General features: G+C 51.8%; 16 non-coding genes across 16 annotated transcripts; all 16 read right to left on the reverse strand.

The window, feature by feature from the left end:
• Positions 1-160: 160 nt before the first annotated feature.
• On the reverse strand, positions 161-279 carry LOC148151464 (5S ribosomal RNA). The gene has a single exon (XR_015756535.1). It is a non-coding gene; the product is annotated as a 5S ribosomal RNA (ribosomal RNA).
• Positions 280-1,825: 1,546 nt separating this feature from the next.
• On the reverse strand, positions 1,826-1,944 carry LOC148151465 (5S ribosomal RNA). Its single transcript, XR_015755983.1, has one exon. It is a non-coding gene; the product is annotated as a 5S ribosomal RNA (ribosomal RNA).
• Positions 1,945-3,478: 1,534 nt separating this feature from the next.
• Positions 3,479-3,597, reverse strand: LOC148151466 (5S ribosomal RNA). Its single transcript, XR_015756536.1, has one exon. It is a non-coding gene; the product is annotated as a 5S ribosomal RNA (ribosomal RNA).
• A 1,534-nt stretch (positions 3,598-5,131) lies between these two features.
• LOC148151467 (5S ribosomal RNA) lies at positions 5,132-5,250 on the reverse strand. Its single transcript, XR_015756537.1, has one exon. It is a non-coding gene; the product is annotated as a 5S ribosomal RNA (ribosomal RNA).
• Positions 5,251-6,796: 1,546 nt separating this feature from the next.
• Positions 6,797-6,915, reverse strand: LOC148151468 (5S ribosomal RNA). Its single transcript, XR_015756454.1, has one exon. It is a non-coding gene; the product is annotated as a 5S ribosomal RNA (ribosomal RNA).
• Positions 6,916-8,449: 1,534 nt separating this feature from the next.
• LOC148151469 (5S ribosomal RNA) lies at positions 8,450-8,568 on the reverse strand. Its single transcript, XR_015756538.1, has one exon. It is a non-coding gene; the product is annotated as a 5S ribosomal RNA (ribosomal RNA).
• A 1,546-nt stretch (positions 8,569-10,114) lies between these two features.
• On the reverse strand, positions 10,115-10,233 carry LOC148151470 (5S ribosomal RNA). The gene has a single exon (XR_015756688.1). It is a non-coding gene; the product is annotated as a 5S ribosomal RNA (ribosomal RNA).
• A 1,534-nt stretch (positions 10,234-11,767) lies between these two features.
• On the reverse strand, positions 11,768-11,886 carry LOC148151471 (5S ribosomal RNA). The gene has a single exon (XR_015756539.1). It is a non-coding gene; the product is annotated as a 5S ribosomal RNA (ribosomal RNA).
• Positions 11,887-13,432: 1,546 nt separating this feature from the next.
• On the reverse strand, positions 13,433-13,551 carry LOC148151472 (5S ribosomal RNA). Its single transcript, XR_015756689.1, has one exon. It is a non-coding gene; the product is annotated as a 5S ribosomal RNA (ribosomal RNA).
• A 1,534-nt stretch (positions 13,552-15,085) lies between these two features.
• On the reverse strand, positions 15,086-15,204 carry LOC148151473 (5S ribosomal RNA). The gene has a single exon (XR_015756540.1). It is a non-coding gene; the product is annotated as a 5S ribosomal RNA (ribosomal RNA).
• A 1,546-nt stretch (positions 15,205-16,750) lies between these two features.
• On the reverse strand, positions 16,751-16,869 carry LOC148151474 (5S ribosomal RNA). The gene has a single exon (XR_015755356.1). It is a non-coding gene; the product is annotated as a 5S ribosomal RNA (ribosomal RNA).
• Positions 16,870-18,415: 1,546 nt separating this feature from the next.
• On the reverse strand, positions 18,416-18,534 carry LOC148151475 (5S ribosomal RNA). The gene has a single exon (XR_015755582.1). It is a non-coding gene; the product is annotated as a 5S ribosomal RNA (ribosomal RNA).
• A 1,546-nt stretch (positions 18,535-20,080) lies between these two features.
• On the reverse strand, positions 20,081-20,199 carry LOC148151476 (5S ribosomal RNA). The gene has a single exon (XR_015756285.1). It is a non-coding gene; the product is annotated as a 5S ribosomal RNA (ribosomal RNA).
• A 1,546-nt stretch (positions 20,200-21,745) lies between these two features.
• Positions 21,746-21,864, reverse strand: LOC148151477 (5S ribosomal RNA). The gene has a single exon (XR_015756541.1). It is a non-coding gene; the product is annotated as a 5S ribosomal RNA (ribosomal RNA).
• A 1,546-nt stretch (positions 21,865-23,410) lies between these two features.
• On the reverse strand, positions 23,411-23,529 carry LOC148151478 (5S ribosomal RNA). Its single transcript, XR_015755897.1, has one exon. It is a non-coding gene; the product is annotated as a 5S ribosomal RNA (ribosomal RNA).
• Positions 23,530-25,063: 1,534 nt separating this feature from the next.
• LOC148151479 (5S ribosomal RNA) lies at positions 25,064-25,182 on the reverse strand. The gene has a single exon (XR_015755711.1). It is a non-coding gene; the product is annotated as a 5S ribosomal RNA (ribosomal RNA).
• Between the last annotated feature and the right edge of the window lie 1,126 nt (positions 25,183-26,308).

The raw sequence follows: 26,308 nt of genomic DNA on the forward strand, positions 1-26,308 counted from the left end.
GCTGATTTTGGCAGCGCTCCGCTCTCCTCCCCTCCGTGTCTCGTGCCTGCAGGAGACTGATGCCAGGCACAGCAGCAGCAGCAAAAATAACCTGCCGCTCCATTGCCTGGCACAAGACAAGTGCAGAGGGGTGACTTGAGCAGCCACTGCTGGCGGAAAAAGCCTACTGCACCTGGTATTCCCAGGCGGTCTCCCATCCAAGTACTAACCAGGCCTGAGTCTGCTTAGCTTCCGAGATCAGACGAGATCGGGCGTTTTCAGACTAGTATGGCCGTAGGCGCTGGCCCCTGCCTTTTCTCCCTACTTCAAGGCGTGCTGGCCAGCCACATTTTCTTTCTTGCTCTTTCTCTTTATCCCCTTTGGCTTTTTTTTCTCTTTTCTCTTTGCTCTTCCTCCTCCGTGCGTGCTTCCCTCCCTCCGTCCCTCCAGCTGCCTTTCAGCCAGCCCTTGCCCACCAGGCTCCTGTAGTCTCCCACATCCCCACACAGGCCAACTGCAAGCCCTCCCCCTGCTTCATAGGGCCGCAGCCTGCATTCTCTCATCCTTCCACACTCCTCCACCCCTCCATTTCGGAATGCCGGGCACTGACCAGTGGGGTACCGCACGGATCAGTACTGGGACCGCAGCTTTTTACAATCTATCTTCAGGATATACAAGATGGTATTAGCAATAACATTCGCAAATTTCATCAGCTGGGTGGCAGGGTGAAATGTGATGAGGATCTTAGGAGATTACAGGGTGACCTGGACAAGTTAGGTGAGTGCTCAGATGCATGGCAGATGCACTTTCACGTGGATAAATGGATCCTTATCCACTTTGGTGGCAAGAACAGGAAGGCAGATTACCACCTAAGTGGAATCAATTTAGGTAAAGGGGCAGTACAGAGAGATCTGGGGGTTCTTGTACACCACTCAATGAAGGTAAGCATGCAGGTACAGCAGGTCGTGAAGAAGGCTAATAGCATGCTGGCCTTCATAACAAGAGGGATTGAGTATAGAAGCAAAGAGGTCCTTCTGCAGCTGTACAGGGCCCTGGTGAGACCACACCTGGAGTACTGTGTGCAGTTCTGGTCTCCAAATTTGAGGAGAGACATTCTGGCTATTGAGGGAATGCAGCGTAGGTTCACGAGGTCAATTCCTGGAATGGCGGGATTACCTTACACTGAAAGACTGGAGCGACTGGGCTTGTGTACCCTTGAGTTTAGAAGACTGAGAGGGGATCTGGTTGAGACATATAAGATGATCAAAGGATTGGACACTCTGGCGGCAGGCAACATGTTTCCGCTGCGGGGTGAGTGCCGAAACAGAGGACACAGCTTAAAAATACGGGGTAGACCATTTAGGACAGAGATGAGGAGAAACTTCTTCACCCAGAGAGTGGTGGCTGTGTGGAATGCTCTGCCCCAGAGGGCAGTGGAGGCCCAGTCTCTGGATTCATTTAAGAAAGAGTTGGATAGAGCTCTCAAGGATAGTGGAATCAAGGGTTATGGAGATAAGGCAGGAACAGGATACTGATTAAGGATGATCAGCCATGATCATATTGAATGGTGGTGCAGGCTGGAAGGGCAGAATGGCCAACTCCTGCACCTATTGTCTATTGTCCGCCTTTCCTGACTGCCACCCGCAGACAGCGTGCAGCCCCAATCCCTTTCTTTCCGCCTTTCTTGCTGATTTTGGCAGCGCTCCGCTCTCCTCCCCTCCGTGTCTCGTGCCTGCAGGAGACTGATGCCAGGCACAGCAGCAGCAGCAAAAATAACCTGCCGCTCCATTGCCTGGCACAAGACAAGTGCAGAGGGGTGACTTGAGCAGCCACTGCTGGCGGAAAAAGCCTACTGCACCTGGTATTCCCAGGCGGTCTCCCATCCAAGTACTAACCAGGCCTGAGTCTGCTTAGCTTCCGAAATCAGACGAGATCAGGCGTTTTCAGACTAGTATGGCCGTAGGCGCTGGCCCCTGCCTTTTCTCCCTACTTCAAGGCGTGCTGGCCAGCCACATTTTCTTTCTTGCTCTTTCTCTTTATCCCCTTTGGCTTTTTTTTCTCTTTTCTCTTTGCTCTTCCTCCTCCGTGCGTGCTTCCCTCCCTCCGTCCCTCCAGCTGCCTTTCAGCCAGCCCTTGCCCACCAGGCTCCTGTAGTCTCCCACAGCCCCACACAGGCCAACTGCAAGCCCTCCCCCTGCTTCATAGGGCCGCAGCCTGCATTCTCTCATCCTTCCACACTCCTCCACCCCTCCATTTCGGAATGCCGGGCACTGACCAGTGGGGTACCGCACGGATCAGTACTGGGACCGCAGCTTTTTACAATCTATCTTCAGGATATACAAGATGGTATTAGCAATAACATTCGCAAATTTCATCAGCTGGGTGGCAGGGTGAAATGTGATGAGGATGTTAGGAGATTACAGGGTGACCTGGACAAGTTAGGTGAGTGCTCAGATGCATGGCAGATGCACTTTCACGTGGATAAATGGATCCTTATCCACTTTGGTGGCAAGAACAGGAAGGCAGATTACCACCTAAGTGGAATCAATTTAGGTAAAGGGGCAGTACAGAGAGATCTGGGGGTTCTTGTACACCACTCAATGAAGGTAAGCATGCAGGTACAGCAGGTAGTGAAGAAGGCTAATAGCATGCTGGCCTTCATAACAAGAGGGATTGAGTATAGAAGCAAAGAGGTTCTTCTGCAGCTGTACAGGGCCCTGGTGAGACCACACCTGGAGTACTGTGTGCAGTTCTGGTCTCCAAATTTGAGGAGAGACATTCTGGCTATTGAGGGAATGCAGCGTAGGTTCACGAGGTCAATTCCTGGAATGGCGGGATTACCTTACACTGAAAGACTGGAGCGACTGGGCTTGTGTACCCTTGAGTTTAGAAGACTGAGAGGGGATCTGGTTGAGACATATAAGATGATCAAAGGATTGGACACTCTGGCGGCAGGCAACATGTTTCCGCTGCGGGGTGAGTGCCGAAACAGAGGACACAGCTTAAAAATACGGGGTAGACCATTTAGGACAGAGATGAGGAGAAACTTCTTCACCCAGAGAGTGGTGGCTGTGTGGAATGCTCTGCCCCAGAGGGCAGTGGAGGCCCAGTCTCTGGATTCATTTAAGAAAGAGTTGGATAGAGCTCTCAAGGATAGTGGAATCAAGGGTTATGGAGATAAGGCAGGAACAGGATACTGATTAAGGATGATCAGCCATGATCATATTGAATGGTGGTGCAGGCTGGAAGGGCAGAATGGCCAACTCCTGCACCTATTGTCTATTGTCCGCCTTTCCTGACTGCCACCCGCAGACAGCGTGCAGCCCCAATCCCTTTCTTGCTGATTTTGGCAGCGCTCCGCTCTCCTCCCCTCCGTGTCTCGTGCCTGCAGGAGACTGATGCCAGGCACAGCAGCAGCAGCAAAAATAACCTGCCGCTCCATTGCCTGGCACAAGACAAGTGCAGAGGGGTGACTTGAGCAGCCACTGCTGGCGGAAAAAGCCTACTGCACCTGGTATTCCCAGGCGGTCTCCCATCCAAGTACTAACCAGGCCTGAGTCTGCTTAGCTTCCGAGATCAGACGAGATCGGGCGTTTTCAGACTAGTATGGCCGTAGGCGCTGGCCCCTGCCTTTTCTCCCTACTTCAAGGCGTGCTGGCCAGCCACATTTTCTTTCTTGCTCTTTCTCTTTATCCCCTTTGGCTTTTTTTTCTCTTTTCTCTTTGCTCTTCCTCCTCCGTGCGTGCTTCCCTCCCTCCGTCCCTCCAGCTGCCTTTCAGCCAGCCCTTGCCCACCAGGCTCCTGTAGTCTCCCACATCCCCACACAGGCCAACTGCAAGCCCTCCCCCTGCTTCATAGGGCCGCAGCCTGCATTCTCTCATCCTTCCACACTCCTCCACCCCTCCATTTCGGAATGCCGGGCACTGACCAGTGGGGTACCGCACGGATCAGTACTGGGACCGCAGCTTTTTACAATCTATCTTCAGGATATACAAGATGGTATTAGCAATAACATTCGCAAATTTCATCAGCTGGGTGGCAGGGTGAAATGTGATGAGGATCTTAGGAGATTACAGGGTGACCTGGACAAGTTAGGTGAGTGCTCAGATGCATGGCAGATGCACTTTCACGTGGATAAATGGATCCTTATCCACTTTGGTGGCAAGAACAGGAAGGCAGATTACCACCTAAGTGGAATCAATTTAGGTAAAGGGGCAGTACAGAGAGATCTGGGGGTTCTTGTACACCACTCAATGAAGGTAAGCATGCAGGTACAGCAGGTCGTGAAGAAGGCTAATAGCATGCTGGCCTTCATAACAAGAGGGATTGAGTATAGAAGCAAAGAGGTCCTTCTGCAGCTGTACAGGGCCCTGGTGAGACCACACCTGGAGTACTGTGTGCAGTTCTGGTCTCCAAATTTGAGGAGAGACATTCTGGCTATTGAGGGAATGCAGCGTAGGTTCACGAGGTCAATTCCTGGAATGGCGGGATTACCTTACACTGAAAGACTGGAGCGACTGGGCTTGTGTACCCTTGAGTTTAGAAGACTGAGAGGGGATCTGGTTGAGACATATAAGATGATCAAAGGATTGGACACTCTGGCGGCAGGCAACATGTTTCCGCTGCGGGGTGAGTGCCGAAACAGAGGACACAGCTTAAAAATACGGGGTAGACCATTTAGGACAGAGATGAGGAGAAACTTCTTCACCCAGAGAGTGGTGGCTGTGTGGAATGCTCTGCCCCAGAGGGCAGTGGAGGCCCAGTCTCTGGATTCATTTAAGAAAGAGTTGGATAGAGCTCTCAAGGATAGTGGAATCAAGGGTTATGGAGATAAGGCAGGAACAGGATACTGATTAAGGATGATCAGCCATGATCATATTGAATGGTGGTGCAGGCTGGAAGGGCAGAATGGCCAACTCCTGCACCTATTGTCTATTGTCCGCCTTTCCTGACTGCCACCCGCAGACAGCGTGCAGCCCCAATCCCTTTCTTGCTGATTTTGGCAGCGCTCCGCTCTCCTCCCCTCCGTGTCTCGTGCCTGCAGGAGACTGATGCCAGGCACAGCAGCAGCAGCAAAAATAACCTGCCGCTCCATTGCCTGGCACAAGACAAGTGCAGAGGGGTGACTTGAGCAGCCACTGCTGGCGGAAAAAGCCTACTGCACCTGGTATTCCCAGGCGGTCTCCCATCCAAGTACTAACCAGGCCTGAGTCTGCTTAGCTTCCGAGATCAGACGAGATCGGGCGTTTTCAGACTAGTATGGCCGTAGGCGCTGGCCCCTGCCTTTTCTCCCTACTTCAAGGCGTGCTGGCCAGCCACATTTTCTTTCTTGCTCTTTCTCTTTATCCCCTTTGGCTTTTTTTTCTCTTTTCTCTTTGCTCTTCCTCCTCCGTGCGTGCTTCCCTCCCTCCGTCCCTCCAGCTGCCTTTCAGCCAGCCCTTGCCCACCAGGCTCCTGTAGTCTCCCACAGCCCCACACAGGCCAACTGCAAGCCCTCCCCCTGCTTCATAGGGCCGCAGCCTGCATTCTCTCATCCTTCCACACTCCTCCACCCCTCCATTTCGGAATGCCGGGCACTGACCAGTGGGGTACCGCACGGATCAGTACTGGGACCGCAGCTTTTTACAATCTATCTTCAGGATATACAAGATGGTATTAGCAATAACATTCGCAAATTTCATCAGCTGGGTGGCAGGGTGAAATGTGATGAGGATGTTAGGAGATTACAGGGTGACCTGGACAAGTTAGGTGAGTGCTCAGATGCATGGCAGATGCACTTTCACGTGGATAAATGGATCCTTATCCACTTTGGTGGCAAGAACAGGAAGGCAGATTACCACCTAAGTGGAATCAATTTAGGTAAAGGGGCAGTACAGAGAGATCTGGGGGTTCTTGTACACCACTCAATGAAGGTAAGCATGCAGGTACAGCAGGTAGTGAAGAAGGCTAATAGCATGCTGGCCTTCATAACAAGAGGGATTGAGTATAGAAGCAAAGAGGTTCTTCTGCAGCTGTACAGGGCCCTGGTGAGACCACACCTGGAGTACTGTGTGCAGTTCTGGTCTCCAAATTTGAGGAGAGACATTCTGGCTATTGAGGGAATGCAGCGTAGGTTCACGAGGTCAATTCCTGGAATGGCGGGATTACCTTACACTGAAAGACTGGAGCGACTGGGCTTGTGTACCCTTGAGTTTAGAAGACTGAGAGGGGATCTGGTTGAGACATATAAGATGATCAAAGGATTGGACACTCTGGCGGCAGGCAACATGTTTCCGCTGCGGGGTGAGTGCCGAAACAGAGGACACAGCTTAAAAATACGGGGTAGACCATTTAGGACAGAGATGAGGAGAAACTTCTTCACCCAGAGAGTGGTGGCTGTGTGGAATGCTCTGCCCCAGAGGGCAGTGGAGGCCCAGTCTCTGGATTCATTTAAGAAAGAGTTGGATAGAGCTCTCAAGGATAGTGGAATCAAGGGTTATGGAGATAAGGCAGGAACAGGATACTGATTAAGGATGATCAGCCATGATCATATTGAATGGTGGTGCAGGCTGGAAGGGCAGAATGGCCAACTCCTGCACCTATTGTCTATTGTCCGCCTTTCCTGACTGCCACCCGCAGACAGCGTGCAGCCCCAATCCCTTTCTTTCCGCCTTTCTTGCTGATTTTGGCAGCGCTCCGCTCTCCTCCCCTCCGTGTCTCGTGCCTGCAGGAGACTGATGCCAGGCACAGCAGCAGCAGCAAAAATAACCTGCCGCTCCATTGCCTGGCACAAGACAAGTGCAGAGGGGTGACTTGAGCAGCCACTGCTGGCGGAAAAAGCCTACTGCACCTGGTATTCCCAGGCGGTCTCCCATCCAAGTACTAACCAGGCCTGAGTCTGCTTAACTTCCGAGATCAGACGAGATCGGGCGTTTTCAGACTAGTATGGCCGTAGGCGCTGGCCCCTGCCTTTTCTCCCTACTTCAAGGCGTGCTGGCCAGCCACATTTTCTTTCTTGCTCTTTCTCTTTATCCCCTTTGGCTTTTTTTTCTCTTTTCTCTTTGCTCTTCCTCCTCCGTGCGTGCTTCCCTCCCTCCGTCCCTCCAGCTGCCTTTCAGCCAGCCCTTGCCCACCAGGCTCCTGTAGTCTCCCACAGCCCCACACAGGCCAACTGCAAGCCCTCCCCCTGCTTCATAGGGCCGCAGCCTGCATTCTCTCATCCTTCCACACTCCTCCACCCCTCCATTTCGGAATGCCGGGCACTGACCAGTGGGGTACCGCACGGATCAGTACTGGGACCGCAGCTTTTTACAATCTATCTTCAGGATATACAAGATGGTATTAGCAATAACATTCGCAAATTTCATCAGCTGGGTGGCAGGGTGAAATGTGATGAGGATGTTAGGAGATTACAGGGTGACCTGGACAAGTTAGGTGAGTGCTCAGATGCATGGCAGATGCACTTTCACGTGGATAAATGGATCCTTATCCACTTTGGTGGCAAGAACAGGAAGGCAGATTACCACCTAAGTGGAATCAATTTAGGTAAAGGGGCAGTACAGAGAGATCTGGGGGTTCTTGTACACCACTCAATGAAGGTAAGCATGCAGGTACAGCAGGTAGTGAAGAAGGCTAATAGCATGCTGGCCTTCATAACAAGAGGGATTGAGTATAGAAGCAAAGAGGTTCTTCTGCAGCTGTACAGGGCCCTGGTGAGACCACACCTGGAGTACTGTGTGCAGTTCTGGTCTCCAAATTTGAGGAGAGACATTCTGGCTATTGAGGGAATGCAGCGTAGGTTCACGAGGTCAATTCCTGGAATGGCGGGATTACCTTACACTGAAAGACTGGAGCGACTGGGCTTGTGTACCCTTGAGTTTAGAAGACTGAGAGGGGATCTGGTTGAGACATATAAGATGATCAAAGGATTGGACACTCTGGCGGCAGGCAACATGTTTCCGCTGCGGGGTGAGTGCCGAAACAGAGGACACAGCTTAAAAATACGGGGTAGACCATTTAGGACAGAGATGAGGAGAAACTTCTTCACCCAGAGAGTGGTGGCTGTGTGGAATGCTCTGCCCCAGAGGGCAGTGGAGGCCCAGTCTCTGGATTCATTTAAGAAAGAGTTGGATAGAGCTCTCAAGGATAGTGGAATCAAGGGTTATGGAGATAAGGCAGGAACAGGATACTGATTAAGGATGATCAGCCATGATCATATTGAATGGTGGTGCAGGCTGGAAGGGCAGAATGGCCAACTCCTGCACCTATTGTCTATTGTCCGCCTTTCCTGACTGCCACCCGCAGACAGCGTGCAGCCCCAATCCCTTTCTTGCTGATTTTGGCAGCGCTCCGCTCTCCTCCCCTCCGTGTCTCGTGCCTGCAGGAGACTGATGCCAGGCACAGCAGCAGCAGCAAAAATAACCTGCCGCTCCATTGCCTGGCACAAGACAAGTGCAGAGGGGTGACTTGAGCAGCCACTGCTGGCGGAAAAAGCCTACTGCACCTGGTATTCCCAGGCGGTCTCCCATCCAAGTACTAACCAGGCCTGAGTCTGCTTAGCTTCCGAGATCAGACGAGATCGGGCGTTTTCAGACTAGTATGGCCGTAGGCGCTGGCCCCTGCCTTTTCTCCCTACTTCAAGGCGTGCTGGCCAGCCACATTTTCTTTCTTGCTCTTTCTCTTTATCCCCTTTGGCTTTTTTTTCTCTTTTCTCTTTGCTCTTCCTCCTCCGTGCGTGCTTCCCTCCCTCCGTCCCTCCAGCTGCCTTTCAGCCAGCCCTTGCCCACCAGGCTCCTGTAGTCTCCCACATCCCCACACAGGCCAACTGCAAGCCCTCCCCCTGCTTCATAGGGCCGCAGCCTGCATTCTCTCATCCTTCCACACTCCTCCACCCCTCCATTTCGGAATGCCGGGCACTGACCAGTGGGGTACCGCACGGATCAGTACTGGGACCGCAGCTTTTTACAATCTATCTTCAGGATATACAAGATGGTATTAGCAATAACATTCGCAAATTTCATCAGCTGGGTGGCAGGGTGAAATGTGATGAGGATGTTAGGAGATTACAGGGTGACCTGGACAAGTTAGGTGAGTGCTCAGATGCATGGCAGATGCACTTTCACGTGGATAAATGGATCCTTATCCACTTTGGTGGCAAGAACAGGAAGGCAGATTACCACCTAAGTGGAATCAATTTAGGTAAAGGGGCAGTACAGAGAGATCTGGGGGTTCTTGTACACCACTCAATGAAGGTAAGCATGCAGGTACAGCAGGTAGTGAAGAAGGCTAATAGCATGCTGGCCTTCATAACAAGAGGGATTGAGTATAGAAGCAAAGAGGTCCTTCTGCAGCTGTACAGGGCCCTGGTGAGACCACACCTGGAGTACTGTGTGCAGTTCTGGTCTCCAAATTTGAGGAGAGACATTCTGGCTATTGAGGGAATGCAGCGTAGGTTCACGAGGTCAATTCCTGGAATGGCGGGATTACCTTACACTGAAAGACTGGAGCGACTGGGCTTGTGTACCCTTGAGTTTAGAAGACTGAGAGGGGATCTGGTTGAGACATATAAGATGATCAAAGGATTGGACACTCTGGCGGCAGGCAACATGTTTCCGCTGCGGGGTGAGTGCCGAAACAGAGGACACAGCTTAAAAATACGGGGTAGACCATTTAGGACAGAGATGAGGAGAAACTTCTTCACCCAGAGAGTGGTGGCTGTGTGGAATGCTCTGCCCCAGAGGGCAGTGGAGGCCCAGTCTCTGGATTCATTTAAGAAAGAGTTGGATAGAGCTCTCAAGGATAGTGGAATCAAGGGTTATGGAGATAAGGCAGGAACAGGATACTGATTAAGGATGATCAGCCATGATCATATTGAATGGTGGTGCAGGCTGGAAGGGCAGAATGGCCAATTCCTGCACCTATTGTCTATTGTCCGCCTTTCCTGACTGCCACCCGCAGACAGCGTGCAGCCCCAATCCCTTTCTTTCCGCCTTTCTTGCTGATTTTGGCAGCGCTCCGCTCTCCTCCCCTCCGTGTCTCGTGCCTGCAGGAGACTGATGCCAGGCACAGCAGCAGCAGCAAAAATAACCTGCCGCTCCATTGCCTGGCACAAGACAAGTGCAGAGGGGTGACTTGAGCAGCCACTGCTGGCGGAAAAAGCCTACTGCACCTGGTATTCCCAGGTGGTCTCCCATCCAAGTACTAACCAGGCCTGAGTCTGCTTAGTTTCCGAGATCAGACGAGATCGGGCATTTTCAGACTAGTATGGCCGTAGGCGCTGGCCCCTGCCTTTTCTCCCTACTTCAAGGCGTGCTGGCCAGCCACATTTTCTTTCTTGCTCTTTCTCTTTATCCCCTTTGGCTTTTTTTTCTCTTTTCTCTTTGCTCTTCCTCCTCCGTGCGTGCTTCCCTCCCTCCGTCCCTCCAGCTGCCTTTCAGCCAGCCCTTGCCCACCAGGCTCCTGTAGTCTCCCACATCCCCACACAGGCCAACTGCAAGCCCTCCCCCTGCTTCATAGGGCCGCAGCCTGCATTCTCTCATCCTTCCACACTCCTCCACCCCTCCATTTCGGAATGCCGGGCACTGACCAGTGGGGTACCGCACGGATCAGTACTGGGACCGCAGCTTTTTACAATCTATCTTCAGGATATACAAGATGGTATTAGCAATAACATTCGCAAATTTCATCAGCTGGGTGGCAGGGTGAAATGTGATGAGGATGTTAGGAGATTACAGGGTGACCTGGACAAGTTAGGTGAGTGCTCAGATGCATGGCAGATGCACTTTCACGTGGATAAATGGATCCTTATCCACTTTGGTGGCAAGAACAGGAAGGCAGATTACCACCTAAGTGGAATCAATTTAGGTAAAGGGGCAGTACAGAGAGATCTGGGGGTTCTTGTACACCACTCAATGAAGGTAAGCATGCAGGTACAGCAGGTAGTGAAGAAGGCTAATAGCATGCTGGCCTTCATAACAAGAGGGATTGAGTATAGAAGCAAAGAGGTCCTTCTGCAGCTGTACAGGGCCCTGGTGAGACCACACCTGGAGTACTGTGTGCAGTTCTGGTCTCCAAATTTGAGGAGAGACATTCTGGCTATTGAGGGAATGCAGCGTAGGTTCACGAGGTCAATTCCTGGAATGGCGGGATTACCTTACACTGAAAGACTGGAGCGACTGGGCTTGTGTACCCTTGAGTTTAGAAGACTGAGAGGGGATCTGGTTGAGACATATAAGATGATCAAAGGATTGGACACTCTGGCGGCAGGCAACATGTTTCCGCTGCGGGGTGAGTGCCGAAACAGAGGACACAGCTTAAAAATACGGGGTAGACCATTTAGGACAGAGATGAGGAGAAACTTCTTCACCCAGAGAGTGGTGGCTGTGTGGAATGCTCTGCCCCAGAGGGCAGTGGAGGCCCAGTCTCTGGATTCATTTAAGAAAGAGTTGGATAGAGCTCTCAAGGATAGTGGAATCAAGGGTTATGGAGATAAGGCAGGAACAGGATACTGATTAAGGATGATCAGCCATGATCATATTGAATGGTGGTGCAGGCTGGAAGGGCAGAATGGCCAACTCCTGCACCTATTGTCTATTGTCCGCCTTTCCTGACTGCCACCCGCAGACAGCGTGCAGCCCCAATCCCTTTCTTGCTGATTTTGGCAGCGCTCCGCTCTCCTCCCCTCCGTGTCTCGTGCCTGCAGGAGACTGATGCCAGGCACAGCAGCAGCAGCAAAAATAACCTGCCGCTCCATTGCCTGGCACAAGACAAGTGCAGAGGGGTGACTTGAGCAGCCACTGCTGGCGGAAAAAGCCTACTGCACCTGGTATTCCCAGGCGGTCTCCCATCCAAGTACTAACCAGGCCTGAGTCTGCTTAGCTTCCGAGATCAGACGAGATCGGGCGTTTTCAGACTAGTATGGCCGTAGGCGCTGGCCCCTGCCTTTTCTCCCTACTTCAAGGCGTGCTGGCCAGCCACATTTTCTTTCTTGCTCTTTCTCTTTATCCCCTTTGGCTTTTTTTTCTCTTTTCTCTTTGCTCTTCCTCCTCCGTGCGTGCTTCCCTCCCTCCGTCCCTCCAGCTGCCTTTCAGCCAGCCCTTGCCCACCAGGCTCCTGTAGTCTCCCACATCCCCACACAGGCCAACTGCAAGCCCTCCCCCTGCTTCATAGGGCCGCAGCCTGCATTCTCTCATCCTTCCACACTCCTCCACCCCTCCATTTCGGAATGCCGGGCACTGACCAGTGGGGTACCGCACGGATCAGTACTGGGACCGCAGCTTTTTACAATCTATCTTCAGGATATACAAGATGGTATTAGCAATAACATTCGCAAATTTCATCAGCTGGGTGGCAGGGTGAAATGTGATGAGGATGTTAGGAGATTACAGGGTGACCTGGACAAGTTAGGTGAGTGCTCAGATGCATGGCAGATGCACTTTCACGTGGATAAATGGATCCTTATCCACTTTGGTGGCAAGAACAGGAAGGCAGATTACCACCTAAGTGGAATCAATTTAGGTAAAGGGGCAGTACAGAGAGATCTGGGGGTTCTTGTACACCACTCAATGAAGGTAAGCATGCAGGTACAGCAGGTAGTGAAGAAGGCTAATAGCATGCTGGCCTTCATAACAAGAGGGATTGAGTATAGAAGCAAAGAGGTCCTTCTGCAGCTGTACAGGGCCCTGGTGAGACCACACCTGGAGTACTGTGTGCAGTTCTGGTCTCCAAATTTGAGGAGAGACATTCTGGCTATTGAGGGAATGCAGCGTAGGTTCACGAGGTCAATTCCTGGAATGGCGGGATTACCTTACACTGAAAGACTGGAGCGACTGGGCTTGTGTACCCTTGAGTTTAGAAGACTGAGAGGGGATCTGGTTGAGACATATAAGATGATCAAAGGATTGGACACTCTGGCGGCAGGCAACATGTTTCCGCTGCGGGGTGAGTGCCGAAACAGAGGACACAGCTTAAAAATACGGGGTAGACCATTTAGGACAGAGATGAGGAGAAACTTCTTCACCCAGAGAGTGGTGGCTGTGTGGAATGCTCTGCCCCAGAGGGCAGTGGAGGCCCAGTCTCTGGATTCATTTAAGAAAGAGTTGGATAGAGCTCTCAAGGATAGTGGAATCAAGGGTTATGGAGATAAGGCAGGAACAGGATACTGATTAAGGATGATCAGCCATGATCATATTGAATGGTGGTGCAGGCTGGAAGGGCAGAATGGCCAATTCCTGCACCTATTGTCTATTGTCCGCCTTTCCTGACTGCCACCCGCAGACAGCGTGCAGCCCCAATCCCTTTCTTTCCGCCTTTCTTGCTGATTTTGGCAGCGCTCCGCTCTCCTCCCCTCCGTGTCTCGTGCCTGCAGGAGACTGATGCCAGGCACAGCAGCAGCAGCAAAAATAACCTGCCGCTCCATTGCCTGGCACAAGACAAGTGCAGAGGGGTGACTTGAGCAGCCACTGCTGGCGGAAAAAGCCTACTGCACCTGGTATTCCCAGGTGGTCTCCCATCCAAGTACTAACCAGGCCTGAGTCTGCTTAGTTTCCGAGATCAGACGAGATCGGGCATTTTCAGACTAGTATGGCCGTAGGCGCTGGCCCCTGCCTTTTCTCCCTACTTCAAGGCGTGCTGGCCAGCCACATTTTCTTTCTTGCTCTTTCTCTTTATCCCCTTTGGCTTTTTTTTCTCTTTTCTCTTTGCTCTTCCTCCTCCGTGCGTGCTTCCCTCCCTCCGTCCCTCCAGCTGCCTTTCAGCCAGCCCTTGCCCACCAGGCTCCTGTAGTCTCCCACATCCCCACACAGGCCAACTGCAAGCCCTCCCCCTGCTTCATAGGGCCGCAGCCTGCATTCTCTCATCCTTCCACACTCCTCCACCCCTCCATTTCGGAATGCCGGGCACTGACCAGTGGGGTACCGCACGGATCAGTACTGGGACCGCAGCTTTTTACAATCTATCTTCAGGATATACAAGATGGTATTAGCAATAACATTCGCAAATTTCATCAGCTGGGTGGCAGGGTGAAATGTGATGAGGATGTTAGGAGATTACAGGGTGACCTGGACAAGTTAGGTGAGTGCTCAGATGCATGGCAGATGCACTTTCACGTGGATAAATGGATCCTTATCCACTTTGGTGGCAAGAACAGGAAGGCAGATTACCACCTAAGTGGAATCAATTTAGGTAAAGGGGCAGTACAGAGAGATCTGGGGGTTCTTGTACACCACTCAATGAAGGTAAGCATGCAGGTACAGCAGGTAGTGAAGAAGGCTAATAGCATGCTGGCCTTCATAACAAGAGGGATTGAGTATAGAAGCAAAGAGGTCCTTCTGCAGCTGTACAGGGCCCTGGTGAGACCACACCTGGAGTACTGTGTGCAGTTCTGGTCTCCAAATTTGAGGAGAGACATTCTGGCTATTGAGGGAATGCAGCGTAGGTTCACGAGGTCAATTCCTGGAATGGCGGGATTACCTTACACTGAAAGACTGGAGCGACTGGGCTTGTGTACCCTTGAGTTTAGAAGACTGAGAGGGGATCTGGTTGAGACATATAAGATGATCAAAGGATTGGACACTCTGGCGGCAGGCAACATGTTTCCGCTGCGGGGTGAGTGCCGAAACAGAGGACACAGCTTAAAAATACGGGGTAGACCATTTAGGACAGAGATGAGGAGAAACTTCTTCACCCAGAGAGTGGTGGCTGTGTGGAATGCTCTGCCCCAGAGGGCAGTGGAGGCCCAGTCTCTGGATTCATTTAAGAAAGAGTTGGATAGAGCTCTCAAGGATAGTGGAATCAAGGGTTATGGAGATAAGGCAGGAACAGGATACTGATTAAGGATGATCAGCCATGATCATATTGAATGGTGGTGCAGGCTGGAAGGGCAGAATGGCCAACTCCTGCACCTATTGTCTATTGTCCGCCTTTCCTGACTGCCACCCGCAGACAGCGTGCAGCCCCAATCCCTTTCTTGCTGATTTTGGCAGCGCTCCGCTCTCCTCCCCTCCGTGTCTCGTGCCTGCAGGAGACTGATGCCAGGCACAGCAGCAGCAGCAAAAATAACCTGCCGCTCCATTGCCTGGCACAAGACAAGTGCAGAGGGGTGACTTGAGCAGCCACTGCTGGCGGAAAAAGCCTACTGCACCTGGTATTCCCAGGCGGTCTCCCATCCAAGTACTAACCAGGCCTGAGTCTGCTTAGCTTCCGAGATCAGACGAGATCGGGCGTTTTCAGACTAGTATGGCCGTAGGCGCTGGCCCCTGCCTTTTCTCCCTACTTCAAGGCGTGCTGGCCAGCCACATTTTCTTTCTTGCTCTTTCTCTTTATCCCCTTTGGCTTTTTTTTCTCTTTTCTCTTTGCTCTTCCTCCTCCGTGCGTGCTTCCCTCCCTCCGTCCCTCCAGCTGCCTTTCAGCCAGCCCTTGCCCACCAGGCTCCTGTAGTCTCCCACATCCCCACACAGGCCAACTGCAAGCCCTCCCCCTGCTTCATAGGGCCGCAGCCTGCATTCTCTCATCCTTCCACACTCCTCCACCCCTCCATTTCGGAATGCCGGGCACTGACCAGTGGGGTACCGCACGGATCAGTACTGGGACCGCAGCTTTTTACAATCTATCTTCAGGATATACAAGATGGTATTAGCAATAACATTCGCAAATTTCATCAGCTGGGTGGCAGGGTGAAATGTGATGAGGATGTTAGGAGATTACAGGGTGACCTGGACAAGTTAGGTGAGTGCTCAGATGCATGGCAGATGCACTTTCACGTGGATAAATGGATCCTTATCCACTTTGGTGGCAAGAACAGGAAGGCAGATTACCACCTAAGTGGAATCAATTTAGGTAAAGGGGCAGTACAGAGAGATCTGGGGGTTCTTGTACACCACTCAATGAAGGTAAGCATGCAGGTACAGCAGGTAGTGAAGAAGGCTAATAGCATGCTGGCCTTCATAACAAGAGGGATTGAGTATAGAAGCAAAGAGGTCCTTCTGCAGCTGTACAGGGCCCTGGTGAGACCACACCTGGAGTACTGTGTGCAGTTCTGGTCTCCAAATTTGAGGAGAGACATTCTGGCTATTGAGGGAATGCAGCGTAGGTTCACGAGGTCAATTCCTGGAATGGCGGGATTACCTTACACTGAAAGACTGGAGCGACTGGGCTTGTGTACCCTTGAGTTTAGAAGACTGAGAGGGGATCTGGTTGAGACATATAAGATGATCAAAGGATTGGACACTCTGGCGGCAGGCAACATGTTTCCGCTGCGGGGTGAGTGCCGAAACAGAGGACACAGCTTAAAAATACGGGATAGACCATTTAGGACAGAGATGAGGAGAAACTTCTTCACCCAGAGAGTGGTGGCTGTGTGGAATGCTCTGCCCCAGAGGGCAGTGGAGGCCCAGTCTCTGGATTCATTTAAGAAAGAGTTGGATAGAGCTCTCAAGGATAGTGGAATCAAGGGTTATGGAGATAAGGCAGGAACAGGATACTGATTAAGGATGATCAGCCATGATCATATTGAATGGTGGTGCAGGCTGGAAGGGCAGAATGGCCAACTCCTGCACCTATTGTCTATTGTCCGCCTTTCCTGACTGCCACCCGCAGACAGCGTGCAGCCCCAATCCCTTTCTTTCCGCCTTTCTTGCTGATTTTGGCAGCGCTCCGCTCTCCTCCCCTCCGTGTCTCGTGCCTGCAGGAGACTGATGCCAGGCACAGCAGCAGCAGCAAAAATAACCTGCCGCTCCATTGCCTGGCACAAGACAAGTGCAGAGGGGTGACTTGAGCAGCCACTGCTGGCGGAAAAAGCCTACTGCACCTGGTATTCCCAGGCGGTCTCCCATCCAAGTACTAACCAGGCCTGAGTCTGCTTAGCATCCGAGATCAGACGAGATCGGGCGTTTTCAGACTAGTATGGCCGTAGGCGCTGGCCCCTGCCTTTTCTCCCTACTTCAAGGCGTGCTGGCCAGCCACATTTTCTTTCTTGCTCTTTCTCTTTATCCCCTTTGGCTTTTTTTTCTCTTTTCTCTTTGCTCTTCCTCCTCCGTGCGTGCTTCCCTCCCTCCGTCCCTCCAGCTGCCTTTCAGCCAGCCCTTGCCCACCAGGCTCCTGTAGTCTCCCACATCCCCACACAGGCCAACTGCAAGCCCTCCCCCTGCTTCATAGGGCCGCAGCCTGCATTCTCTCATCCTTCCACACTCCTCCACCCCTCCATTTCGGAATGCCGGGCACTGACCAGTGGGGTACCGCACGGATCAGTACTGGGACCGCAGCTTTTTACAATCTATCTTCAGGATATACAAGATGGTATTAGCAATAACATTCGCAAATTTCATCAGCTGGGTGGCAGGGTGAAATGTGATGAGGATGTTAGGAGATTACAGGGTGACCTGGACAAGTTAGGTGAGTGCTCAGATGCATGGCAGATGCACTTTCACGTGGATAAATGGATCCTTATCCACTTTGGTGGCAAGAACAGGAAGGCAGATTACCACCTAAGTGGAATCAATTAAGGTAAAGGGGCAGTACAGAGAGATCTGGGGGTTCTTGTACACCACTCAATGAAGGTAAGCATGCAGGTACAGCAGGTAGTGAAGAAGGCTAATAGCATGCTGGCCTTCATAACAAGAGGGATTGAGTATAGAAGCAAAGAGGTCCTTCTGCAGCTGTACAGGGCCCTGGTGAGACCACACCTGGAGTACTGTGTGCAGTTCTGGTCTCCAAATTTGAGGAGAGACATTCTGGCTATTGAGGGAATGCAGCGTAGGTTCACGAGGTCAATTCCTGGAATGGCGGGATTACCTTACACTGAAAGACTGGAGCGACTGGGCTTGTGTACCCTTGAGTTTAGAAGACTGAGAGGGGATCTGGTTGAGACATATAAGATGATCAAAGGATTGGACACTCTGGCGGCAGGCAACATGTTTCCGCTGTGGGGTGAGTGCCGAAACAGAGGACACAGCTTAAAAATACGGGGTAGACCATTTAGGACAGAGATGAGGAGAAACTTCTTCACCCAGAGAGTGGTGGCTGTGTGGAATGCTCTGCCCCAGAGGGCAGTGGAGGCCCAGTCTCTGGATTCATTTAAGAAAGAGTTGGATAGAGCTCTCAAGGATAGTGGAATCAAGGGTTATGGAGATAAGGCAGGAACAGGATACTGATTAAGGATGATCAGCCATGATCATATTGAATGGTGGTGCAGGCTGGAAGGGCAGAATGGCCAACTCCTGCACCTATTGTCTATTGTCCGCCTTTCCTGACTGCCACCCGCAGACAGCGTGCAGCCCCAATCCCTTTCTTTCCGCCTTTCTTGCTGATTTTGGCAGCGCTCCGCTCTCCTCCCCTCCGTGTCTCGTGCCTGCAGGAGACTGATGCCAGGCACAGCAGCAGCAGCAAAAATAACCTGCCGCTCCATTGCCTGGCACAAGACAAGTGCAGAGGGGTGACTTGAGCAGCCACTGCTGGCGGAAAAAGCTTACTGCACCTGGTATTCCCAGGCGGTCTCCCATCCAAGTACTAACCAGGCCTGAGTCTGCTTAGCTTCCGAGATCAGACGAGATCGGGCGTTTTCAGACTAGTATGGCCGTAGGCGCTGGCCCCTGCCTTTTCTCCCTACTTCAAGGCGTGCTGGCCAGCCACATTTTCTTTCTTGCTCTTTCTCTTTATCCCCTTTGGCTTTTTTTTCTCTTTTCTCTTTGCTCTTCCTCCTCCGTGCGTGCTTCCCTCCCTCCGTCCCTCCAGCTGCCTTTCAGCCAGCCCTTGCCCACCAGGCTCCTGTAGTCTCACACATCCCCACACAGGCCAACTGCAAGCCCTCCCCCTGCTTCATAGGGCCGCAGCCTGCATTCTCTCATCCTTCCACACTCCTCCACCCCTCCATTTCGGAATGCCGGGCACTGACCAGTGGGGTACCGCACGGATCAGTACTGGGACCGCAGCTTTTTACAATCTATCTTCAGGATATACAAGATGGTATTAGCAATAACATTCGCAAATTTCATCAGCTGGGTGGCAGGGTGAAATGTGATGAGGATGTTAGGAGATTACAGGATGACCTGGACAAGTTAGGTGAGTGCTCAGATGCATGGCAGATGCACTTTCACGTGGATAAATGGATCCTTATCCACTTTGGTGGCAAGAACAGGAAGGCAGATTACCACCTAAGTGGAATCAATTTAGGTAAAGGGGCAGTACAGAGAGATCTGGGGGTTCTTGTACACCACTCAATGAAGGTAAGCATGCAGGTACAGCAGGTAGTGAAGAAGGCTAATAGCATGCTGGCCTTCATAACAAGAGGGATTGAGTATAGAAGCAAAGAGGTCCTTCTGCAGCTGTACAGGGCCCTGGTGAGACCACACCTGGAGTACTGTGTGCAGTTCTGGTCTCCAAATTTGAGGAGAGACATTCTGGCTATTGAGGGAATGCAGCGTAGGTTCACGAGGTCAATTCCTGGAATGGCGGGATTACCTTACACTGAAAGACTGGAGCGACTGGGCTTGTGTACCCTTGAGTTTAGAAGACTGAGAGGGGATCTGGTTGAGACATATAAGATGATCAAAGGATTGGACACTCTGGCGGCAGGCAACATGTTTCCGCTGCGGGGTGAGTGCCGAAACAGAGGACACAGCTTAAAAATACGGGGTAGACCATTTAGGACAGAGATGAGGAGAAACTTCTTCACCCAGAGAGTGGTGGCTGTGTGGAATGCTCTGCCCCAGAGGGCAGTGGAGGCCCAGTCTCTGGATTCATTTAAGAAAGAGTTGGATAGAGCTCTCAAGGATAGTGGAATCAAGGGTTATGGAGATAAGGCAGGAACAGGATACTGATTAAGGATGATCAGCCATGATCATATTGAATGGTGGTGCAGGCTGGAAGGGCAGAATGGCCAATTCCTGCACCTATTGTCTATTGTCCGCCTTTCCTGACTGCCACCCGCAGACAGCGTGCAGCCCCAATCCCTTTCTTTCCGCCTTTCTTGCTGATTTTGGCAGCGCTCCGCTCTCCTCCCCTCCGTGTCTCGTGCCTGCAGGAGACTGATGCCAGGCACAGCAGCAGCAGCAAAAATAACCTGCCGCTCCATTGCCTGGCACAAGACAAGTGCAGAGGGGTGACTTGAGCAGCCACTGCTGGCGGAAAAAGCCTACTGCACCTGGTATTCCCAGGCGGTCTCCCATCCAAGTACTAACCAGGCCTGAGTCTGCTTAGTTTCCGAAATCAGACGAGATCGGGCGTTTTCAGACTAGTATGGCCGTAGGCGCTGGCCCCTGCATTTTCTCCCTACTTCAAGGCGTGCTGGCCAGCCACATTTTCTTTGTTGCTCATTCTCTTTATCCCCTTTGGCTTTTTTTTCTCTTTTCTCTTTGCTCTTCCTCCTCCGTGCGTGCTTCCCTCCCTCCGTCCCTCCAGCTGCCTTTCAGCCAGCCCTTGCCCACCAGGCTCCTGTAGTCTCCCACATCCCCACACAGGCCAACTGCAAGCCCTCCCCCTGCTTCATAGGGCCGCAGCCTGCATTCTCTCATCCTTCCACACTCCTCCACCCCTCCATTTCGGAATGCCAGGCACTGACCAGTGGGGTACCGCACGGATCAGTACTGGGACCGCAGCTTTTTACAATCTATCTTCAGGATATACAAGATGGTATTAGCAATAACATTCGCAAATTTCATCAGCTGGGTGGCAGGGTGAAATGTGATGAGGATGTTAGGAGATTACAGGGTGACCTGGACAAGTTAGGTGAGTGCTCAGATGCATGGCAGATGCACTTCCACGTGGATAAATGGATCCTTATCCACTTTGGTGGCAAGAACAGGAAGGCAGATTACCACCTAAGTGGAATCAATTTAGGTAAAGGGGCAGTACAGAGAGATCTGGGGGTTCTTGTACACCACTCAATGAAGGTAAGCATGCAGGTACAGCAGGTAGTGAAGAAGGCTAATAGCATGCTGGCCTTCATAACAAGAGGGATTGAGTATAGAAGCAAAGAGGTCCTTCTGCAGCTGTACAGGGCCCTGGTGAGACCACACCTGGAGTACTGTGTGCAGTTCTGGTCTCCAAATTTGAGGAGAGACATTCTGGCTATTGAGGGAATGCAGCGTAGGTTCACGAGGTCAATTCCTGGAATGGCGGGATTACCTTACACTGAAAGACTGGAGCGACTGGGCTTGTGTACCCTTGAGTTTAGAAGACTGAGAGGGGATCTGGTTGAGACATATAAGATGATCAAAGGATTGGACACTCTGGCGGCAGGCAACATGTTTCCGCTGCGGGGTGAGTGCCGAAACAGAGGACACAGCTTAAAAATACGGGGTAGACCATTTAGGACAGAGATGAGGAGAAACTTCTTCACCCAGAGAGTGGTGGCTGTGTGGAATGCTCTGCCCCAGAGGGCAGTGGAGGCCCAGTCTCTGGATTCATTTAAGAAAGAGTTGGATAGAGCTCTCAAGGATAGTGGAATCAAGGGTTATGGAGATAAGGCAGGAACAGGATACTGATTAAGGATGATCAGCCATGATCATATTGAATGGTGGTGCAGGCTGGAAGGGCAGAATGGCCAACTCCTGCACCTATTGTCTATTGTCCGCCTTTCCTGACTGCCACCCGCAGACAGCGTGCAGCCCCAATCCCTTTCTTTCCGCCTTTCTTGCTGATTTTGGCAGCGCTCCGCTCTCCTCCCCTCCGTGTCTCGTGCCTGCAGGAGACTGATGCCAGGCACAGCAGCAGCAGCAAAAATAACCTGCCGCTCCATTGCCTGGCACAAGACAAGTGCAGAGGGGTGACTTGAGCAGCCACTGCTGGCGGAAAAAGCCTACTGCACCTGGTATTCCCAGGCGGTCTCCCATCCAAGTACTAACCAGGCCTGAGTCTGCTTAGCTTCCGAGATCAGACGAGATCGGGCGTTTTCAGACTAGTATGGCCGTAGGCGTTGGCCCCTGCCTTTTCTCCCTACTTCAAGGCGTGCTGGCCAGCCACATTTTCTTTCTTGCTCTTTCTCTTTATCCCCTTTGGCTTTTTTTTCTCTTTTCTCTTTGCTCTTCCTCCTCCGTGCGTGCTTCCCTCCCTCCGTCCCTCCAGCTGCCTTTCAGCCAGCCCTTGCCCACCAGGCTCCTGTAGTCTCCCACATCCCCACACAGGCCAACTGCAAGCCCTCCCCCTGCTTCATAGGGCCGCAGCCTGCATTCTCTCATCCTTCCACACTCCTCCACCCCTCCATTTCGGAATGCCGGGCACTGACCAGTGGGGTACCGCACGGATCAGTACTGGGACCGCAGCTTTTTACAATCTATCTTCAGGATATACAAGATGGTATTAGCAATAACATTCGCAAATTTCATCAGCTGGGTGGCAGGGTGAAATGTGATGAGGATGTTAGGAGATTACAGGGTGACCTGGACAAGTTAGGTGAGTGCTCAGATGCATGGCAGATGCACTTTCACGTGGATAAATGGATCCTTATCCACTTTGGTGGCAAGAACAGGAAGGCAGATTACCACCTAAGTGGAATCAATTTAGGTAAAGGGGCAGTACAGAGAGATCTGGGGGTTCTTGTACACCACTCAATGAAGGTAAGCATGCAGGTACAGCAGGTAGTGAAGAAGGCTAATAGCATGCTGGCCTTCATAACAAGAGGGATTGAGTATAGAAGCAAAGAGGTCCTTCTGCAGCTGTACAGGGCCCTGGTGAGACCACACCTGGAGTACTGTGTGCAGTTCTGGTCTCCAAATTTGAGGAGAGACATTCTGGCTATTGAGGGAATGCAGCGTAGGTTCACGAGGTCAATTCCTGGAATGGCGGGATTACCTTACACTGAAAGACTGGAGCGACTGGGCTTGTGTACCCTTGAGTTTAGAAGACTGAGAGGGGATCTGGTTGAGACATATAAGATGATCAAAGGATTGGACACTCTGGCGGCAGGCAACATGTTTCCGCTGCGGGGTGAGTGCCGAAACAGAGGACACAGCTTAAAAATACGGGGTAGACCATTTAGGACAGAGATGAGGAGAAACCTCTTCACCCAGAGAGTGGTGGCTGTGTGGAATGCTCTGCCCCAGAGGGCAGTGGAGGCCCAGTCTCTGGATTCATTTAAGAAAGAGTTGGATAGAGCTCTCAAGGATAGTGGAATCAAGGGTTATGGAGATAAGGCAGGAACAGGATACTGATTAAGGATGATCAGCCATGATCATATTGAATGGTGGTGCAGGCTGGAAGGGCAGAATGGCCAACTCCTGCACCTATTGTCTATTGTCCGCCTTTCCTGACTGCCACCCGCAGACAGCGTGCAGCCCCAATCCCTTTCTTTCCGCCTTTCTTGCTGATTTTGGCAGCGCTCCGCTCTCCTCCCCTCCGTGTCTCGTGCCTGCAGGAGACTGATGCCAGGCACAGCAGCAGCAGCAAAAATAACCTGCCGCTCCATTGCCTGGCACAAGACAAGTGCAGAGGGGTGACTTGAGCAGCCACTGCTGGCGGAAAAAGCCTACTGCACCTGGTATTCCCAGGCGGTCTCCCATCCAAGTACTAACCAGGCCTGAGTCTGGTTATCTTCCGAGATCAGACGAGATCGGGCGTTTTCAGACTAGCATGGCCGTAGGCGCTGGCCCCTGCCTTTTCTCCCTACTTCAAGGCGTGCTGGCCAGCCACATTTTCTTTCTTGCTCTTTCTCTTTATCCCCTTTGGCTTTTTTTTCTCTTTTCTCTTTGCTCTTCCTCCTCCGTGCGTGCTTCTCTCCCTCCGTCCCTCCAGCTGCCTTTCAGCCAGCCCTTGCCCACCAGGCTCCTGTAGTCTCCCACATCCCCACACAGGCCAACTGCAAGCCCTCCCTCTGCTTCATAGGGCCGCAGCCTGCATTCTCTCATCCTTCCACACTCCTCCACCCCTCCATTTCGGAATGCCAGGCACTGACCAGTGGGGTACCGCACGGATCAGTACTGGGACCGCAGCTTTTTACAATCTATCTTCAGGATATACAAGATGGTATTAGCAATAACATTCGCAAATTTCATCAGCTGGGTGGCAGGGTGAAATGTGATGAGGATGTTAGGAGATTACAGGGTGACCTGGACAAGTTAGGTGAGTGCTCAGATGCATGGCAGATGCACTTTCACGTGGATAAATGGATCCTTATCCACTTTGGTGGCAAGAACAGGAAGGCAGATTACCACCTAAGTGGAATCAATTTAGGTAAAGGGGCAGTACAGAGAGATCTGGGGGTTCTTGTACACCACTCAATGAAGGTAAGCATGCAGGTACAGCAGGTAGTGAAGAAGGCTAATAGCATGCTGGCCTTCATAACAAGAGGGATTGAGTATAGAAGCAAAGAGGTCCTTCTGCAGCTGTACAGGGCCCTGGTGAGACCACACCTGGAGTACTGTGTGCAGTTCTGGTCTCCAAATTTGAGGAGAGACATTCTGGCTATTGAGGGAATGCAGCGTAGGTTCACGAGGTCAATTCCTGGAATGGCGGGATTACCTTACACTGAAAGACTGGAGCGACTGGGCTTGTGTACCCTTGAGTTTAGAAGACTGAGAGGGGATCTGGTTGAGACATATAAGATGATCAAAGGATTGGACACTCTGGCGGCAGGCAACATGTTTCCGCTGCGGGGTGAGTGCCGAAACAGAGGACACAGCTTAAAAATACGGGGTAGACCATTTAGGACAGAGATGAGGAGAAACTTCTTCACCCAGAGAGTGGTGGCTGTGTGGAATGCTCTGCCCCAGAGGGCAGTGGAGGCCCAGTCTCTGGATTCATTTAAGAAAGAGTTGGATAGAGCTCTCAAGGATAGTGGAATCAAGGGTTATGGAGATAAGGCAGGAACAGGATACTGATTAAGGATGATCAGCCATGATCATATTGAATGGTGGTGCAGGCTGGAAGGGCAGAATGGCCAACTCCTGCACCTATTGTCTATTGTCCGCCTTTCCTGACTGCCACCCGCAGACAGCGTGCAGCCCCAATCCCTTTCTTGCTGATTTTGGCAGCGCTCCGCTCTCCTCCCCTCCGTGTCTCGTGCCTGCAGGAGACTGATGCCAGGCACAGCAGCAGCAGCAAAAATAACCTGCCGCTCCATTGCCTGGCACAAGACAAGTGCAGAGGGGTGACTTGAGCAGCCACTGCTGGCGGAAAAAGCCTACTGCACCTGGTATTCCCAGGCGGTCTCCCATCCAAGTACTAACCAGGCCTGAGTCTGCTTAGCTTCTGAGATCAGACGAGATCGGGCGTTTTCAGACTAGTATGGCCGTAGGCGCTGGCCCCTGCCTTTTCTCCCTACTTCAAGGCGTGCTGGCCAGCCACATTTTCTTTCTTGCTCTTTCTCTTTATCCCCTTTGGCTTTTTTTTCTCTTTTCTCTTTGCTCTTCCTCCTCCGTGCGTGCTTCCCTCCCTCCGTCCCTCCAGCTGCCTTTCAGCCAGCCCTTGCCCACCAGGCTCCTGTAGTCTCCCACATCCCCACACAGGCCAACTGCAAGCCCTCCCCCTGCTTCATAGGGCCGTAGCCTGCATTCTCTCATCCTTCCACACTCCTCCACCCCTCCATTTCGGAATGCCGGGCACTGACCAGTGGGGTACCGCACGGATCAGTACTGGGACCGCAGCTTTTTACAATCTATCTTCAGGATATACAAGATGGTATTAGCAATAACATTCGCAAATTTCATCAGCTGGGTGGCAGGGTGAAATGTGATGAGGATGTTAGGAGATTACAGGGTGACCTGGACAAGTTAGGTGAGTGCTCAGATGCATGGCAGATGCACTTTCACGTGGATAAATGGATCCTTATCCACTTTGGTGGCAAGAACAGGAAGGCAGATTACCACCTAAGTGGAATCAATTTAGGTAAAGGGGCAGTACAGAGAGATCTGGGGGTTCTTGTACACCACTCAATGAAGGTAAGCATGCAGGTACAGCAGGTAGTGAAGAAGGCTAATAGCATGCTGGCCTTCATAACAAGAGGGATTGAGTATAGAAGCAAAGAGGTCCTTCTGCAGCTGTACAGGGCCCTGGTGAGACCACACCTGGAGTACTGTGTGCAGTTCTGGTCTCCAAATTTGAGGAGAGACATTCTGGCTATTGAGGGAATGCAGCGTAGGTTCACGAGGTCAATTCCTGGAATGGCGGGATTACCTTACACTGAAAGACTGGAGCGACTGGGCTTGTGTACCCTTGAGTTTAGAAGACTGAGAGGGGATCTGGTTGAGACATATAAGATGATCAAAGGATTGGACACTCTGGCGGCAGGCAACATGTTTCCGCTGCGGGGTGAGTGCCGAAACAGAGGACACAGCTTAAAAATACGGGGTAGACCATTTAGGACAGAGATGAGGAGAAACTTCTTCACCCAGAGAGTGGTGGCTGTGTGGAATGCTCTGCCCCA

Source organism: Chiloscyllium plagiosum, unplaced genomic scaffold (genome assembly GCF_037043375.1).
Source record: "Chiloscyllium plagiosum isolate Xiang-an unplaced genomic scaffold, Cpla_swu_hap1 HiC_scaffold_3, whole genome shotgun sequence".
Lineage (NCBI taxonomy): Eukaryota > Metazoa > Chordata > Chondrichthyes > Orectolobiformes > Hemiscylliidae > Chiloscyllium > Chiloscyllium plagiosum.